The sequence below is a fragment of the Manis javanica genome, chromosome X (genome assembly GCF_040802235.1).
Source record: "Manis javanica isolate MJ-LG chromosome X, MJ_LKY, whole genome shotgun sequence".
NCBI classification, from domain to species: domain Eukaryota; kingdom Metazoa; phylum Chordata; class Mammalia; order Pholidota; family Manidae; genus Manis; species Manis javanica.
The window spans coordinates 51,367,724-51,384,639 of record NC_133174.1 but is presented as its reverse complement, the minus strand read 5'-3'; the positions used below and the strand labels follow the sequence as shown (position 1 = coordinate 51,384,639).

The 16,916-nt window shown below is 42.7% G+C and overlaps 1 protein-coding gene across 2 annotated transcripts in view; it reads left to right on the top strand.

The window, feature by feature from the left end:
- The first annotated feature begins 2,163 nt into the window (after positions 1-2,163).
- ARHGEF9 (Cdc42 guanine nucleotide exchange factor 9) overlaps positions 2,164-16,916 on the top strand; it is a 442,967-nt gene continuing 428,214 nt past the window's right edge. For both annotated transcript variants that reach the window (XM_073228002.1, XM_073228001.1), the window contains exon 1: positions 2,164-2,651. The gene's annotated coding sequence lies outside the window, so the exon portion shown is untranslated. The remainder of the gene's footprint in view (positions 2,652-16,916) is intronic.

The window sequence follows — 16,916 nt, the reverse complement described above, 5'->3', positions numbered from 1 at the left end:
TGCTTCCTGGCATAGGTGTCCAGTGAATATTTGTTTACTTCTTGTATGGGTGTCTTTCTCTCAGAAGATTGAAACAGGAGTTATTCTTATGGTGAGGCCCTGTTGGGAGGCATGTAGCTGGATGAGATAACCTTTTGAGCAGTCCTTTGTGATCAAAGTTTCTGAGATTATATTTACACATGGGCAGAATCTAGAAAAGCCTATCTCAGAAAAATTTAATCTTCCTGTGCCCATCTCTGTCTCCTTTTCCGTTGTAGAGGCACTATTACCAGCATAGACATTGTTATTGTTGTTATTGTGTTACCTAGCACAGACATTATTATTGTTGCTATTATTGTGGTGAGTATGATGACAAGGAATAATTATAGCAATCAAAATATGATTCTTGTCTGCATTGTCAAATGTGGGCCTGCCATTACATATAACATGTAGGAAGAGCTGGCCCTTGTTTTGCAATCTTCCAATCTGAGCTCATTGAGACAGGCCCTGTAGAAAGAATAAAGCGTCCTGCTTCTAAAGCAGAAGGCCAGGCCCTTTCCCTCAGAGTACAGTTAAGTACCGATGTCTGACTCTACCTTCATCAAGAGTAATGAGCTATGGATGGCAACAGGGCATTGAGGGTTCTCTTTCTTCCATTTTGAAAGAGGAAGGGGAACAAACACAGAGCTCAGATTATGGGCCAGACATAGATCAACCCACTGAATCATTTCTGAAAGACTGTGAAGAAGGTCTTCTTATTACGGTCATTTGACAGATGAAGAATACTGAGGCTCCAAGATCACAGTGAAGTGCCCTCCTCAAGGTTTCCCTCTCAGTTTGGAGGTGGCAGGGTCTTTTCATCTTCCATCAGCTACTACATACCCTGGCAGGAAGACTAGGTGGGGAAGGAGGCTGTGAGACATAGGAAGGTAGGTGGAGTGAGATGTGAGGGAAGCCCCAGATCTGGCTTCTGCACAAAGCTGACAGGCTAACCTGAAAGCCAGGCCCTACTTGGCACCTCCATGACAATTTTATAGGATAAAGTTGTCACTGGTGGTTGCTTTTCTGTCTTAGGGCAGAATTTCGACAAAGTCTTACCAGGGCAGTGTTGTCTCAAACAGGTGCCTCCACTGTGCTCTGATATTTTTAGAATGCTTAAGTGATCAGTGTGGGTTTTTTACCTCTGGCATGTTATACAGCTATCTTAGTATAATTGCCTGGCTGATTAGCCTGATTCCTCTATTTAAAAACATAGGCGTGTCCATTACACCCTTCTGGAAAATTCTGAAGTCAGTCTCTCCCACCTAGCAAGCAAGGGCTCAAGTGCGGGGTTCCCAGCCAGGAGGCCTGATCTCAAGGAGGCACTGCTCCTTAGTGTTAGTACACACCTGACAGGAGCTGAGGGAAGGGACCATTCAAGTTTCTGGGCTCACAGCACACTAAACCTGTCTTTTCTCAACTGCCCCGGACTTGTTGACTGTTAGCTGTGATTACAGAGTCGCAGAGCTAGAAAAACGGAAGCTGCGATTAACTTGGGGGAAATCTGCTCTCCTGGGGGTGTCACAATCGGGAAATTGTGAAGAGTGCTGGAAAAAGGTTGTGGACAGTCGGTCGCGCCCTCCCACCCCATCCTCCCATTCCTTGTAACTCAGCCGGGCCTCCCCTGGGGCGCAAGAGGGAGGCAGGAGGTGAGGGTGTGGCGCTCTGAGGGACGCTCTGGAGGAGGGTGCAGGTGGTCCCTCTGCATGGCCTGCAAAAGGGAGGGCTCCATTACCCCGCGGTCCCTACTGTTTGCTCCCAGGAGCGCAGCAATTAGGCTGATGAAATGTTTGGGTTATAAATTGGAGAATGGCCGACCAAGTCTGGCTACCCAACTCGAGCAGGCAGCCAGGGAAAGGGAAGTGGCATTAGCACGCAGTGAGGTCGACCCGCCTTTGCTGCGACAAGTACCCTCTCTCCAGTGCCCCGGCCTCCATCGGGAGTAGCGAGGTCGCCCTAGTGCGCCTCTGGGGAACTCGGGAGGGATTGTGCATTGGCCTTGGGCCAGCCTCCTCCCGGCCGACTGCAGAGTTCCAATTTGAACTTTAGAGTTGAGGCCCCTCCCCTCCCTCAAGCCCCCTCCCCCTTCGCTTGCGGCTCCATCTTCCGCCAATTGTGACCCGAAGAACTTGCAGTCCCGGCAGCTAGTCTTTGAGGAGGGGCAGCAGACGGGAGCAGCTCCGTTGAATGAAGGCCTCCTGGGTCTTTAGCTGGAGCCTCGTTCATCTCCGCCAGCACTCTTAAGGGGCGCGCATAACTTCCTGGGGGCGGCCGCAGCCCGGCAAGGCGCGGCTGGGAGCCAGGGGCTATCTGAGCAACACGGCCGTTCTCTCGCTTGGTCTGGCGAGGAGGCGACCAGCGACGCTCTGATGCAGTGGCACTCCGTCCGAAGCCGCCAGGGTTACGCCAGCCGCCGCCTACCCGCCCGTTAGCCGGACCTCCAGTCAGTGGATCTTTCTCGATCCAAGCTGCGCGGGACGCGGAACCACCTGCCAGTTTACCGTTCGTGGCCCTGACCGCCTCGTGGCACAGCGTGGCCGAGAGAGTGCAGCCTAGGTGGGCACCTACCCTGTCGCTGGTCCAGTTGGCCGAAGACGAAGCGCTGCCGTTTGCCGCCGCTCACCTCTTGCAAGGTAACTCCCGCTGCTCACTCCCTGCTGAAGCTGCCGGTGCCGCCCTTGGACCAGCTCAAGTTTTTCAGGAGCTTGAGGAAAGTGGCAGAGCCTGGAGCTACTTGGGGAGCGATATGAAGACCACTGGGGACTCCAGGATAGGGGATTGAGCGGGGGTGCAACTCAAGGCCCAACGGACAGTTTGTATGGGTCACCAAGCTAGTTTATGGATTTAGGGATGTGGGGGCAAAACCTTACCCACTCCTCAAGAGTCTTTCTGTGGGAATGGGATGGGGAAATGGGGAAGAGAGAAGTTGGGGGAGGTGGGGAGCCAAGGTTAGGGGGGTGGGGAAGCTACCAGTGGAAGGAGAAAGCTGTTGGCTCCCCTGAGGGCCTGACCTCATGCACTGGTCACTTCAACACTTGGCTGTCCTGAGGTGTTGAGCTTGCTCACTCATTGCTTGAGGTGTAAGGGGCGTGAGGCTACAGGGTAAGTGCACTTGTGGGCCCAACTCTCCAGGCAGAGATGTAGTGACAACCTCTGGTAGGTGACAAACGTCACCTTTTTGTGGGAAGTGAGGCTGATCTTAAGCTGCCTATTTGCAGGAAAATGAAATATGGATGGATGTATTGTCTATTTTCAGTGAATCATGTTGAGGGAAGTGTTAGCAGAGCAGGGGTGCTTTCTTCAAATGTCTGCAAAGCTGTCTGTAATGTGAATAAGGATTATGTTTGTCCTGTGTGGACCCAGAAAGGAGAACCCAGGATAGGTGGGAATTCAACAGGGTTGAAGCCACCGGGAGGAAGAATTAAGCTTACTATAAGGAAGCACTTTCTAATAGGGAGGGAAGAGTGCTTTTACTCTGTATCAGGCACTTTGCTAAGTACTTTACATAAATTATTCCACTTAACACTTAGGAAGGCTTAGATTTGTTAAATAATGGGATGGAATGGCTGGGAGGTATTGGAGTCACTAGAGGCCCTTAAGCAGAAAAGACCGTGACTTCTGTATTGTGGGGGATTTCTGCCTTGTGGAGATTTGTGCTATGTGACTAACAGGATTCTTCAGACCTTGAGCATTCAAAATCCTAAATTAAGGGATCAGAAATTATTTTTTAAAGCAGAAAGAACCTGAGACCCTAAGGGGATCTCAGGTCCAGACTCTTCACTGTACCCATGCTGTGATTCCCTGAGTTGAAGGCTCAGCTTAGCAAGAAATGGTTATACTTAGCTTGCAAAAGCAGCCTCTCTGGGTAACCACCAGGTTGGCAGAAATGCACATTTAACTCCAGGATAGTTATTCTAACTGGGTACCTCAAGAAAAGGCTGAGCTTTTGAAAGTCTAGATTGGTTCAGTGTGGACAGCTGGAGACATCTTCCCTTGACAAGAAGAGGACGTGTGAGGGTGGGGTAGCCAGTCAAAGACAGGATGTTTGAAACAAAAAACAAATAGGCACTTCTTATCTTATGAAAGGAGACACTCAGCTAATCTAAGCTGAAGCTCTTTCTGATCTCAGGTTAAGATGAGGTTGGTGACAACCACCTATTGATTTGTGCAGCTGAAGGAGGCTTGAACAAGAAATTGAGATTTTGTCACCCAGTCATGTTTTGACTTTAGGGAAGTCCCAGAATCTCTCTAGACCCCAAGACCCCATCTGTAAAGTTAGAGTTCATTAGGTTATCTCATGAGATCCCTTTGACCAGCAAAAGTAAAAAACTGAAAGAAACAAACTAGGCTTTGGTTTCTTGCACACTCTTGTTTATGGGAGTTGTAGAGTCAGCTCCTTAGTATCTTGATTATGGACCCCTGCAGGGGAACTACAGTGCTGCTCTCTGTCATTGGCTGATATATGTGACTCTGTGTCTATTCAACTAAGACAGGTTTTGAACCGCTGCAGTGTTTCCAAACAGCCAAAGTCTCTGAAGGGTAAAAACACAGGGCCCCCTTTGATGTCATTTGGATTTTCCTATAGCAGCTGCATTGCTTCTTGGTCACTGCCAAAGCAATTACCCTGGCCTGTTGTGTAAAAGTAAAGAGCATCTGTTGGTGTGGTACACTGTGTTGAGTAATTGGAGATGAGGGCAGAGAAGATGGGATAAAATAGGCTCCTGCCCTTAGGGTGCTTCAAGTCTGTCATGGGAAAGGTGGCTACAAGGACCATAAATGATATTATGAGGCAGTAAGTTGCTTTGGGGAAGGTACAGAAAAGGCAGAAGCCATGTATAACAGTGACAAATACACTGGACTAGCAGTTTGGGAGCCCTTGGATGTAATCTCAGCTGTTCACCTAGGGCAGCTCAGCCTACCTCTTGAGGCCTGCGGCTTTAGGGTGTCCTGATGTTAGATGAGTGTTTCTGGTTTCAGTGTGTTGTCAAAAAGCACTTGTTGTAAGCCTTCAAGGGGTCTGGTTAGGGTTTACACTAACAGAGCAGGACAGCAGAGGTGGGACAGCCTTCCTGGGCAAGAAAATAACACATGTGCCTTAATGGAGGTAAGGAGATGCTGGATGAGCAGGGTACAGCTAATGGCTAGTGTGACTGCTGAGCCAAAACTGGGAAATAGAAGTTGAGGGTGCTAAGGAAGCCTTTGAACACCAGACCCAGGCATTCTGGACTTGCTTCTGTAAAAACATTAGCAGTCAGGCCTGCTTTGTGATCTGGGCAGTGCTGGTGAGTAAATAACCACGACACTGGTAAAGCCTCCTGTAATGAAAATGCCTTACCTATTCTCCATTCTGCTCAGACATTCAAGGCATGGCAGTACCTCCATCTTGGGGAACTTCATTTAGCAAACGGTCTGCTGATGGTAGATAGTACCTCCCCACGCCAGTGGAGAATAAACAATATAGGGCTGGAGTGGGCCATCCTTGGGATAGTGCATGCATATGGCCCTTTGCTAGGTGGCCAGCTTTGTTGCCTGTTGAGGGATGGTGGAAGAAGTGGCAAGTGGATAAAATGTAATTCACACTGACTGTCAAAGGCTGATGGGCAGAGGGCATAGTAGGGAGTTGGGGAAAGGCAGGGAAAGGCAAAAATCTTCTAGGTCATGTGACTTGAGTCAATGATGAACACCACTCAGAAGAAGAGTTTGGAGACCATGAATGGGTTCAAGAGTAGATCCAGGTTTCTGAGGTGGAGGTAGTGATATTGAAGAAGTACAGCCAGACCTGCTGCAGAAATGGAAAGAACCTTGGCCTGGGAGTCAGGAGACTGATTCTATCAAGTCCCTTTCCCTCTCTGAGCTTCAGTTTTTATACCTGTAGTATGGGAGTAGGGTAGATTGGCCTCAATGATTCATCAGTCCTTTCTAGCTCTAACGTTCTATGAAAGATAAAATTTGAATCCTCAATGGATGAACCTATTTTAGACTAAGAGACTTTGTCCAGAATTTAAGTAATAAGGCTGGGATCTATTTTGAACTGAAGGCTTAAAATCACAACAAACGCTTTCCATCCTCAATCAACACTTCTCATATTTCTAGAGACAATTGCTCTGCCCTTAACACCAGCCATGTTGGGGCATTGTTTTCTCTTTCTAGTTGCAGAATGCAGCTCCCAAGCTGTTTGCCTTGTATTTATCCAGTGAATACCAGAGCCATCTTCATCTTTCCTTTCCTAGCATCCAATGTACACCACTCCATCCCTGATTTACTTAGCTCTTAACTATCTATAGTTAATAGTGATGTGTATTATTAAATTTTTTAAATTTTCTTTTATTTTGGTATCATTACTCTACAATTACATGAGGAACATTATGTTTCTTAAACACCATTATGTTTCTTAAATTCCATCTGAATTTCTTCTTTGGAGAACTGTCTGTTCAGCTCCTCTGACCACTTTTTAATTGGATTATTTGCTTTTTATTTGTTGAGGTACATGAGCTCTATATATTTTGGATATCAACCCTTTATCGGATCTGTCATTTATGAATATTTCTCCCATACTGTGGGATGCCTTTTTGTTCTATTGATGGTGTCCTTTGCTGTACAGTTTGATGTAGTCCCACTTGTTCATTTTTCCTTTTGTTTCTCTTGCCCAGGGAGATATGTTCATGAAGAAGTCACTCATGATTATGTCTAAGAGACTTTTGCCTATGTTTTTTTCTAAGAGTTTTATGGTTTCATGATTTACATTCAGGTCTTTGATCGATTTCCAGTTTACTTTTGTGTATGGGGTTAGACAATGATCCAGTTTCATTCCCTTACATGTAACTGTCCAGTTTTGTCAACAACAGCTGTTGAAGAGGCTGTCGTTTCCCCATTGTGTGTCCTTGGCTCCTGTATCATATATTAATTGACTGTATATGTTTGAGTTAATACCTGGAATCTCTATTCTGTTCCACTGGTATGTGGGTCTGTTCTTGTGCCAGTACCAAATTGTCTTGATTACTGTGGCTTTGTAGTAGAGCTTAAAGTTGGGAAGTGAGATCCCCCCTACTTTATTCTTCCTTCTCAGGATTGCTTTGGCAATTCAGGGTCTTTTGTGGTTCCATATGAATTTTAGAACTATTTGTCCAGTTCGTTGAAGAATGCTGTTGGTATTTTGATGGACATTGCATTGAATCTATAGATTGCTTTAGGGAGGATGGCCATTTTGACAATATTAATTCTTCTTAGCCAAGAACATGGGATGAGTTTCCATTTGTTAGTGTCCTATTTAATTTCTCTTAAGAGGGTATTGTAGTTTTTAGGGTATAGGTCTTTCACTTCCTTGTTAGGTTTATTCCTAGGTATTTTATTATTTTTGATGCTATTGTGAATGGAATTGTTTTCCTGATTTCTCTTTCTATTAGTTCATTGTTTATGTATAGGAAAGCTACAAATTTCTGTGTGTTAATTTTGTATCCTGCAACTTTGCTGAATTCCCATATTAGTTCTAGTAGTTCTGCAGTGGAGTTTTTAGGATTTTTTATGTACAATATCATGTTATCTGCAAGTAGTGACAGTTTGACTTCTTCTTTACCAACCTGGATTCCTTGTATTTCCTTGTTTTGTCTAATTGCCATGGCTAGGACCTCCAGTACTATGTCAAATAGCAGTGAGAAGAGTGGGCATCCCTGTCTTGTTCCCAGTCTGAGAGGAAAAGCTTTCAGCTTCTCACTGTTAAGTATGATGTTGGCTGTGTGTTTGGCATATATGGCCTTTATTATGTTGAGATACTTGACCTCTATACCAATTTTGTTAAGAGTTTTTATCATGAATGTGTGTTGAATTTTGTCAAATGCTTTTTCAGCATCTATGGAGATGATCATGTGGTTTTTGTCCTTCTTTTTGTTGATGTGGTAGATGATGTTGATGGATTTTCGAATGTTGTATCATCCTTGCATCCCTGAGATGAATACCACTTGATCATGCTGTATGATCCTCTTGATGTATTTTTGAATTTGGTTTGCTAATATTTTGTTGAATATTTTTGCATCTATGTTCATCAGGGATATTGGTCTGTAATTTTCTTTTTTGGTGGGGTCTTTGCCTGATTTTGGTATTAGAATTTCATAGAATGAAACTCATTTCATAGAATGAGTTTGGCAGTATTCCCTCCTCTTCTATTTTTTGGAAAACTTTAAGGAGAATCTGTATTATGTCATCTCTATATGTCTGATAAAATTCAGCAGTGGCCCAGCATCTGGCCCAGGGGTTTTGTTCTTGGGTAGTTTTTTGATTACCGATTAAATTTTGTTACTGGTAATTGGTCTGTTTAGATTTTCTGTTTCTTACTTGGTCAGTCTTGGAAGGTTGTATTTTTCTAGGAAGTTGTCCATTTCTTCTAGGTTTTCCACCTTGTTAGCATATAGATTTTCATAGTATTCTGTAATAATTTTTTGTATTTCTGTGGGTTCCGTCATGATTTTTCCTTTCTCATTTCTGATTCTGTTTATCTGTGTAGATTCTCTTTTTCTCTTAATAAGTCTGGCTAGAGGCTTATCTATTTTGTTTATTTTCTCAAAGAACCAGCTCTTGATTTCATTCATTTTTTTCCTATTGTTTTACTCTTCTCAATTTTGTTTATTTCTTCTCTGGTCTTTATTATGTCCCCGCTTCTGCTGACTTTGGACATTATTTGTTCTTCTTTTTCCAGTTTCATTAATTGTGACTTTAGACTATTCATTTTGGATTGTTCTTCCTTCTTTAAATAGGTCTGGATTACTTATACTTTCCTCTTAGAACTGCCTTCGCTGTGTCCCACAGAAGTTGGGGCATTGTGCTGTTATGTCATTTGTCTCCATATATTGCTTGATCTCTGTTTTAATTTGGTCATTGATCCATTGATTATTTAGGAGCATGTTCTTAAGCCTCCATGTGTTTGTGAGACTTTTTGTTTTCTTTGTACAATTTATTTCTAGTTTTATACCTTTGGAGTCTGAGAAGTTGTTTGGTAGAATTTCAATCTTTTTGAATTTACAGATGCTTTTTTTGTGGCCTATTATGTGGTCTGTTATGGAAAATGTTCCATGTGCGTTTGATAAGAATGAGTATCTTGCTGCTTTTGGGTGTAGAGTTGTGTAGATGTTTGTTAGGTTCAACTGTTCTAATACATTGTTCAGTGCCTTTGTGTCCTTACTTATTTTCTGTCTGGTGGATCTGTCCTTTGGAGTGAGTGGTGTGTTGAAGTTTTTCTAGAATGAATGGATTGCATTCTATTTCCTCCTTTAATTCTGTTAGTATTTGTTTCACATATATTGGTGCTCCTGTATTGGGTGCATATATATTTATATTGGTTATATCCTCTTGTTGGACTGAGCCCTTTATCATTATGTAATGTCCTTCTTTATCTCTTGTTACTTTCTTTGTTTTGAAGTCTATTTTGTCTGACAGAAGTACTGCAACACCTGCTTTGTTCTCCTTGTTGTTTGTATGAAATATCTTTTTCCATCCCTTGACTTTTAGTCTATGTATGTCTTTGGGTTTGAGGTGAGTCTCTTGTAAGCAGCATATAGATGGGTGTTGCTTTTTTTATCCATTCTATGACTCTGTGTCTTTTGATTGGTGCATTCAGTCCATTTACATTTTGCGTGATTATTAAAAGATATGTACTTATTGCCATTGCAGGCTTTAGATTTGTGTTTTCTAAAGGTTCAAGGGTAGCTTCTTTACTGTATAACTGTCTAACTAAACTCTTTTATTAAGCCATTATAAACACAGTCTTATGATTCTTTTTTTCTCTCCCTTCTTATTCCTTCTCCTCCATTCTTTGTATGTTAGGTGTTTTATTTTGTGCTGTTTTGTGTTTCCTTTGACTGCTTTTGTGAGTAGTTGATTTTATTTTTTGCCTTTAGTTCGTATTTGGTTGGTCTGCTTTCTTTGTTGTGATTTTATTTTCCCTGTTGACATCTATTTAGCCTTAGGAGTGCTTCGATCTAGAGCAGTCCCTTTAAAATATCCTGTAGAGGTGGTTTGTGGGAGGCAAATTCCCTCAACTTTTGCTTGTCTGGGAATTGTTGAATCCCTCCTTCATATTTAAATGCTTGTTTTGTTGGATACAGTATTCTTGGTTCAAGGCCCTTCTGTTTCATTACATTAAATATATCATGCCATTCTCTTCTGGCCTGTAAGATTTCTGTTGAGATGTCTGATGATAGCCTGATGGGTTTTCCTTTGTAGGTGACTGTTTTTCTCTCTCTGGCTGCCTTTAATACTCTGTCCTTGTCTTTGATCTTCGCCATTTTAATTATTATATGTCTTGGTGGTGTCCTCCTTGGGTCCCTTGTGTTGGGAGTTCTGTGGGCTTCCATGGTCTGAGAGACTATTTCCTCCCCCAGTTTTGGGAAGTTTTCAGCAATTATTTCTTCAAAGACAGTTTCTATCCCTTTTTCTCTCTCTTCTTCTTCTGGTACTCCTATAATGCGAGTATTGTTCCATTTGGATTGGTCATACAATTCTCTTAATATTCTTTCATTCCTGGAGATCCTTTTATCTCTCTCTGCCTCAGCTTCTCTGTGTTCCTGTTCTCTGATTTCTATTCCATTAACGGGGTCTTGCACCTCATCCAGTCTGCTCTTAAGTCCTTCCAGAGATTGTTTTATTTGTGTATTCTCCCTCCTAACTTGATCCTTTAGCTCTTGCATATTTCTCTGCATCTCCTTCAGCATGGTTATGACCTTTATTTTGAATTTTTTTTCAGGAAGATTTGTTCAGTCTATCTCCCCAGGCCCTCTCTTGGGGATTGGCTGGGTAATTCTGGACTGGACCAAATTCTTCTGCCTTTTCATGGCAATAGAGGTAGTTGTAGGTAGGTAGCACATGTGTCAGCTGGGAGAACAAAGTCCTTTCATGCTTTCTGGTCACCTTCCCCTTCTCTGCTGCTTTTGTAGGTTATCCACACAACTGGCACAGCCTCCGGATTAATCTCCTAAGCTTCCATAGGCAGGGTCACCATCAGTGTAGCCCAGAGCCCTGCAGGGAGTGGCAGGCTCACTGGGTGTGCTCTCCTGTGAGAACGGCATCCCTTTGTGCCTTGCCCCGGTTTCCTCTGCCTGTGTCGGGCAGTGCTCAGCGGCAGTGGCCTCTGGGCTGCTGCGTGCTGGGTGGAGATTCTGTTCAGTTGCTGTGGGCATGGCCACTCCTCGACTGCCCCACCCCTGCGTGCGCACCCACGGCTGCTCGGCCGCTGTGGCAGGGCCACACTGGAGGGGGAATGACTGGCAGGCTGTTTATCACCATGAGGGGCCTCAGGGCTGCATTGCCTCCTCAGGGGCTGGGGTGCCCGATGTTCCCTGGGATTCCTTGCTGCTTGGCTGAGCGTGCCAGGACACTTCTGTCCAGCTGTGAGGCCCCTGTCCCTTTAAGACTTTCAAAAATCACTTGCTTTTCTTTTGTCCCAGGGGAGCCGGTTGCAGGGACCCACTAGCAGATTTCACTTTTCCGTTTCTCTAATATCCAGCACACCATGCAATATGTGTCTGTGTTCCCGGTGTGGATTACTAGAGCTGGTTATTTAGCAGTCCTGCTCTTTCACTCCCTCCCCACTCCAATTCCTTTCTTCCCACTGGGGAGCTGGGGTGTAGGGAGTGCTCAGGTCCCACCTGGCTGTAGCTTGTATCTTATCCCCTTCATGAGATGCTGAGTTCTTGCAGATGTAGATGTAGCCTGGCTGTTGTACTGTATCTTCTGGTCTATCTTTTAGGAATAGTTTTATCTGTTGTATTTTCAAAAGTATATATGGTTTTTAGGAGGAGATTTCGTCTGCTCTACTCATGCCACCATCTTGGCTCCTCAGTAGTGATGTGTTTTATTGTCTTTTTTAAACAGTAATATTGCAACTTACTTAAATGTATCAAAAAATTATAGATATGTAGTTGGATGGATTGATGAATAAAATCAGTGCATGATAATATATGAATGGATGATAAGTAAAGAATAGATAAACAGTGAATGACAAACAAATAAATAAAATATGGGAGTGAAATATGATAATGAAAACAACTCAGTCGATACAGGAGTACACAGAACAAAAAGCAAAAGTAACCTCCATGATTTTCCCCTTGCCAAATGCTCCTCTGCAGAGGTAAATAGAGTTTACTTTTCTGTGTATTCTTTTCATCCTTTCTCTATGTGTGTCCAAAAATATATACATACATATACACCTAAGAGTATTGTTTTTAAATTTAAATGTGTCATGCTTTACATTTAATTCTGAAATTTGCATTTTTCAGTTCACAATCTGTTTTGGAAATATCATGTCAGTGTATAGATTTACCTCATTTTTAAAACAACTGTGTAATATTTCATAGCATAGCTATGCCATAATGTACTTAAATTTTCCTTTTTGATAGATAGCTAAGTAGCTTCCAGTTCTTCTTTATAAATGGATGCAGGGTACCTCCTTGACAGTTAATTACCCATGTGTACATGAGCATCTATTTCTGTAAGGTAGATTCCTAGAAATGGAATTTTTGTACTAAAGAGTTTATGCTTTAAAATTCTGCTCCCCTCCCAACATTTTATTATGTACATTTCCAAATGTAAACAAAAGTTGAAAGAATTATATAATTATTTTGACACCCATATATCCATGCCTAGATTCTGCGCTTAACATTTAACTGTGTTTGCTTTATCACATACCCATCTGTTCATCTCTCTATACATTCATCAAGCCATCTTTTAGTTTGTGTATATCTTATGAATGAAATATACATTTTGAGTGATTTGCATTTCCCTTACTACTACAGAGATTGGGCATATGAAAATATGCTTATTGGCCATTTATATTTTTTTCTGTGAATTATCTCTTCAGATTATTTTCCCATTTGTCTGTCGTTTTTGTTTTGCTGATGGATCTGTGAAATTTCTTTATTTTGTAATACACCTTTATGCAGCATGATTCTTCAAAGCTTATGAAATTTTTTTTACAAAATATTATTAGTGCTGATTGGAAATTGCTCCTTTTCAACCCCTCTCCCTATCTCTTATGTCAGGCTCTCATTATTTCTCATCTGGACCTTTACCAGAGTGATCTTTTAAAAACAAACCTGATGGTGTAACTCACCTACTTAAAATAAATCTGATGGTGTCAACACTCCCACATTACTTACACAAGATAGTCCAAACTCTTTAGCCTTAAGTCTAATTCTGTCTGTTACCAAACTGCTTTTTTGTTGTTATTCCTTCTACTATAGTTTAAAATTCCTGAATACCAGTCAAAGTTAACAACTTACTTTCAATTCTACACACATCAAATTTCTTCTTCCTCTGTGCTTTCTTTCAGGCTTCCCATCTAAAATGTTCTTCCCTTCCTCCATTTCCACATAGCCAAATTTTGTTCATCCTTTAAGGCCTAGATCAAATACTACCTCCTCTACAAGGCCCCAGAGTCTGTTCTTTCAAAAGGAGTACACTTCAGAAGTATACAATTTTCTCTGAAAGTTCCCTCTCTCTCTCTCTCTCACCATGTGTTTCTCTCTCTCTCCTCCCTCTCTCCCTCTCAGTTTCTCTCTCACACACATAAACTAGTTATCACTGTCTAGTTAGTTATGTACATATGTGTATAATGTTTTTCTGTTAAGCATTAGGTGCTTAGTAAATGAAAAAAACCCTGAAAATAAGCACATATCCATACATCTGGCAGTGAAATTTCCATTTCTGCCTTGGGATCCATGGTCCATGTGAAGATTTTGGGGTGGAGTACAATAGAGGCAGAGAGAAAGGTGGAACAACTAGGGATGTATTTAGTGCTGTCAGACATGCTTTCTCTGAGACAGGTAATATAAAGAGCATAGTTCAGTGACAGAGGCAAGGAGGGGGGTTATGTGTGAGACAAACAGAGCTATTGCTGTGTGATTGGTGCTTTGGGTACTGCTGATTTGCCAAAGCCATCCTGAGTGTGATATGGGTGAAGCCATCTTGTTATTGCCACCTTGGACAAGCTGTTTCTCACTGAGCTTTAGGTTCTCTTTAGTTAAATAATTTAAAAAATATACTGATTTTGCCACAGGAAGGAGAAAATTAAATGATCTGTGGGAACATACAGTTTTAAAGAACTAAAATACTACATAAGCATGAAGTATTTCTCTTTGTAATACTGCTTTATTTGTTTAGTAATGAGTCAGGAGACCTGAGTTCCAGACATGACTTTGGACAAGAACCTTACTCTCTCTGGGCCTTGGTTTGCCATCTGTAACACTGGATTGGACTACATTTCTGATTTTCAATAATGACATGTTTCGTGGAAACCCAATTGTGTTCACAATGGAATTCCATGGGCTCTGAGATCATCCTCTGGGCTGGTGCCCAAGAGATGGTCAAGCTAAATAATCTCCAAGATCCTTCTTAGTTCTGACATTCCTGTGAGTCTGTTCCTCCAGGTAGCTCTACCTTCACCACTGCTTTGTAACCAAAAGGCAGGATAGATGCACAAAACATGTTTTTTTCCCCTCCTTCCCACCTATTCTTAGGCTCTCCATCACACTTCTCTCCCAGCAACTGTGATCTCTTCACTTTGGCCTGCCTTCTGGGACTGACTGTTTGGGGAGCTTGTTCTTAGACACCAGGGACATTGGTGATGTCCATAACCTAACCTCTCTCCCTCATCAATTTCATTTGAAAACTGTGGGGTTAGGGGCCAATAGGTGAAGGAAAGAAGGCACAGTTTGAGTTCCAGTAGACCTTTATGGAAGTCTCCCTGGGCCATGCTCTTCTGAGTTATGAGGGGGAGAAGCAGCATCAGTAGCACAGGTAGCCCTTAGGGGTTCACTACATTTTCCTTGAGTTTGATTCTCAGAGCTTACAACTAGGTCCATGATCAGAGGGTACCAGTCCTTCCTAGCACCTGAAGTCAAACTCTGAGTCCAGCCTTCAAGCCATCCTTTTAAATTAGCCTACTCTCCCATTTCTTCATTCCTTTATTAGGGCAACCAAATTCTAGAACATCTAATTGAAGACCATACTCAAGTAAAATGTAACTCCAGAAAACCTTATTAAAGACCACATGCAAATAAAACAACATAGTTTAGGCCATTTCAGAAAGAAATTTTTTTGGTACAAAAAAGAACAGTAAGGGAAAAAAATTGTCTTCAACAGATTAAAATTCTTCTCATCTTCAGTACTTCAATCCATACAATGGCAAGTTAAGGGCTGGGGAGAAAAACAGAAGGGAGGAAAGAGAAAGCATGAAAGATGGGGTGGGATGAAAATCAGTGAGTGGTGGCACAAGCACTCAGAAAATGAAAAATTATGAAGTTCTTAAATAGTTCTTTATCCTTGAGTTTTCAGAGCTTCTCTCTGAATGAGAGAGAAATTATTCATATCAGCTCATCAGAGGCAGTGATCAGAACACCATTATGCCAGACTGCCTCTGGTTTCCCAGAAGTAAGTCCTTTCGTAACAAGCCATTTATTTCCTTCCTCCTTGATTCCCCACCCCCTCAACCTGCTTCTTGCTCTCTTGGTGCTTTCATAACTACCATTCTGCAAGCTAGATTGGGGCTCAAGAGGTCAAGAACTGGGCTGTTGAAAGATAAAAATGGATAGGAAAGGTTGGACCCTCAGGCTGAAGACTGTGAGGTAGGAGAGTCTGTATAGTCAGTCCTTTGTTCTTCATGGCCCTGGTAATGGGAGGTTGTTGGGAGTTGGAGGTAAGGCTAGAGGACAGGAGAACGTAGGCAACAGAGTGTGTGGGTCATGATCATTGTTTGTCAGGTAATCCTGAAGCCTAGTTTAACTAAGAGCCTCCATTATTTTTACTAGCCTCAAACCAGTGACAAAGGCACATTTGCCTTTCCTGTTTTCCCATTTTTAGTCGTATGGAACAGAATAAGGAAGAACCAGGGGACCAAGGTTTGGGAATGGGGTCAGGTGAAGAAAGAGCCTATCTGGGGTTTCAGAAGAGAGCTGGCCAGTCAGAACAAATGGGAGGGTTTCTGGAGCAGCACAAGGGCTGGTGGGCAGAGGCTTCCTACTTGTCTGTCCTGGCTATGACAGAATCCTGAACAGGATACAAGGCTACACTCATTGTTCTCCATCTCTGCAAGATTCCTTAGCTTGCAAGAGAAGCCAATGGGCTGATGGAAAAGCACTGGCCCTGTGCTCCTCCCACACCCCAGCCCTGAAGGCCTGTATTCCTTTTCTTATTTGTTTTTTTTTTTTCTTGTTTGGAAGGCAAAGACCTTATGAGTCCTGAGAATCTGACTCCAGGAAACAGAGGGTGGAAATGGGTGAGTGTGGGGCACAGAGCCTATCTCTAAGTTCTTCTAACTGCCTACTTCATTTGTTCCATCCCTCTGCCCTCAACTCCCAAGTACCCTGGATCCTCAGTTCCCTGTCTTTCCTTTTCCTCATCTTCTGCCCTACACACAATTAAAATATCTTTTTTCCATGCCATCTGATCTCTGCTGGATTTCAGGGCAAGTCTTGTGACTGATTCACACAAAGCTGTGCCTGAGTGGTTTATATGCTCCCCCAGATTCTCTGGTAGTACAGTACTGCTCCTCCAGCAGCAATGTTTGATTCTCACTGGTGGACTTTCGTAGCTTCTGCCCCCCGCCTCCCCTACAATTCTCACTTCATAGATAAGGAATAAATAGAACAGGTCTTTCTCTGTATTCTTCTGTAAACCAGGATAATAGTAACTACCTCATCAGCTTGTTATGAAGATTAAATGAGTTAATGAATTAAAACACTTGGAACAGGGCTTCACATATAGTAAACATACAATAAATGTTAACTATTATTAATTCTGTTAGGGAAGCAGTGTGGGAATATGAAAGGAGCACTCACCTAGGAGTCAAGAGTATTGGGTTCTAATACTGGTTATTCCACTTGCTGTGTCTCCATGGGCAGGTCCCTGACCTCTCT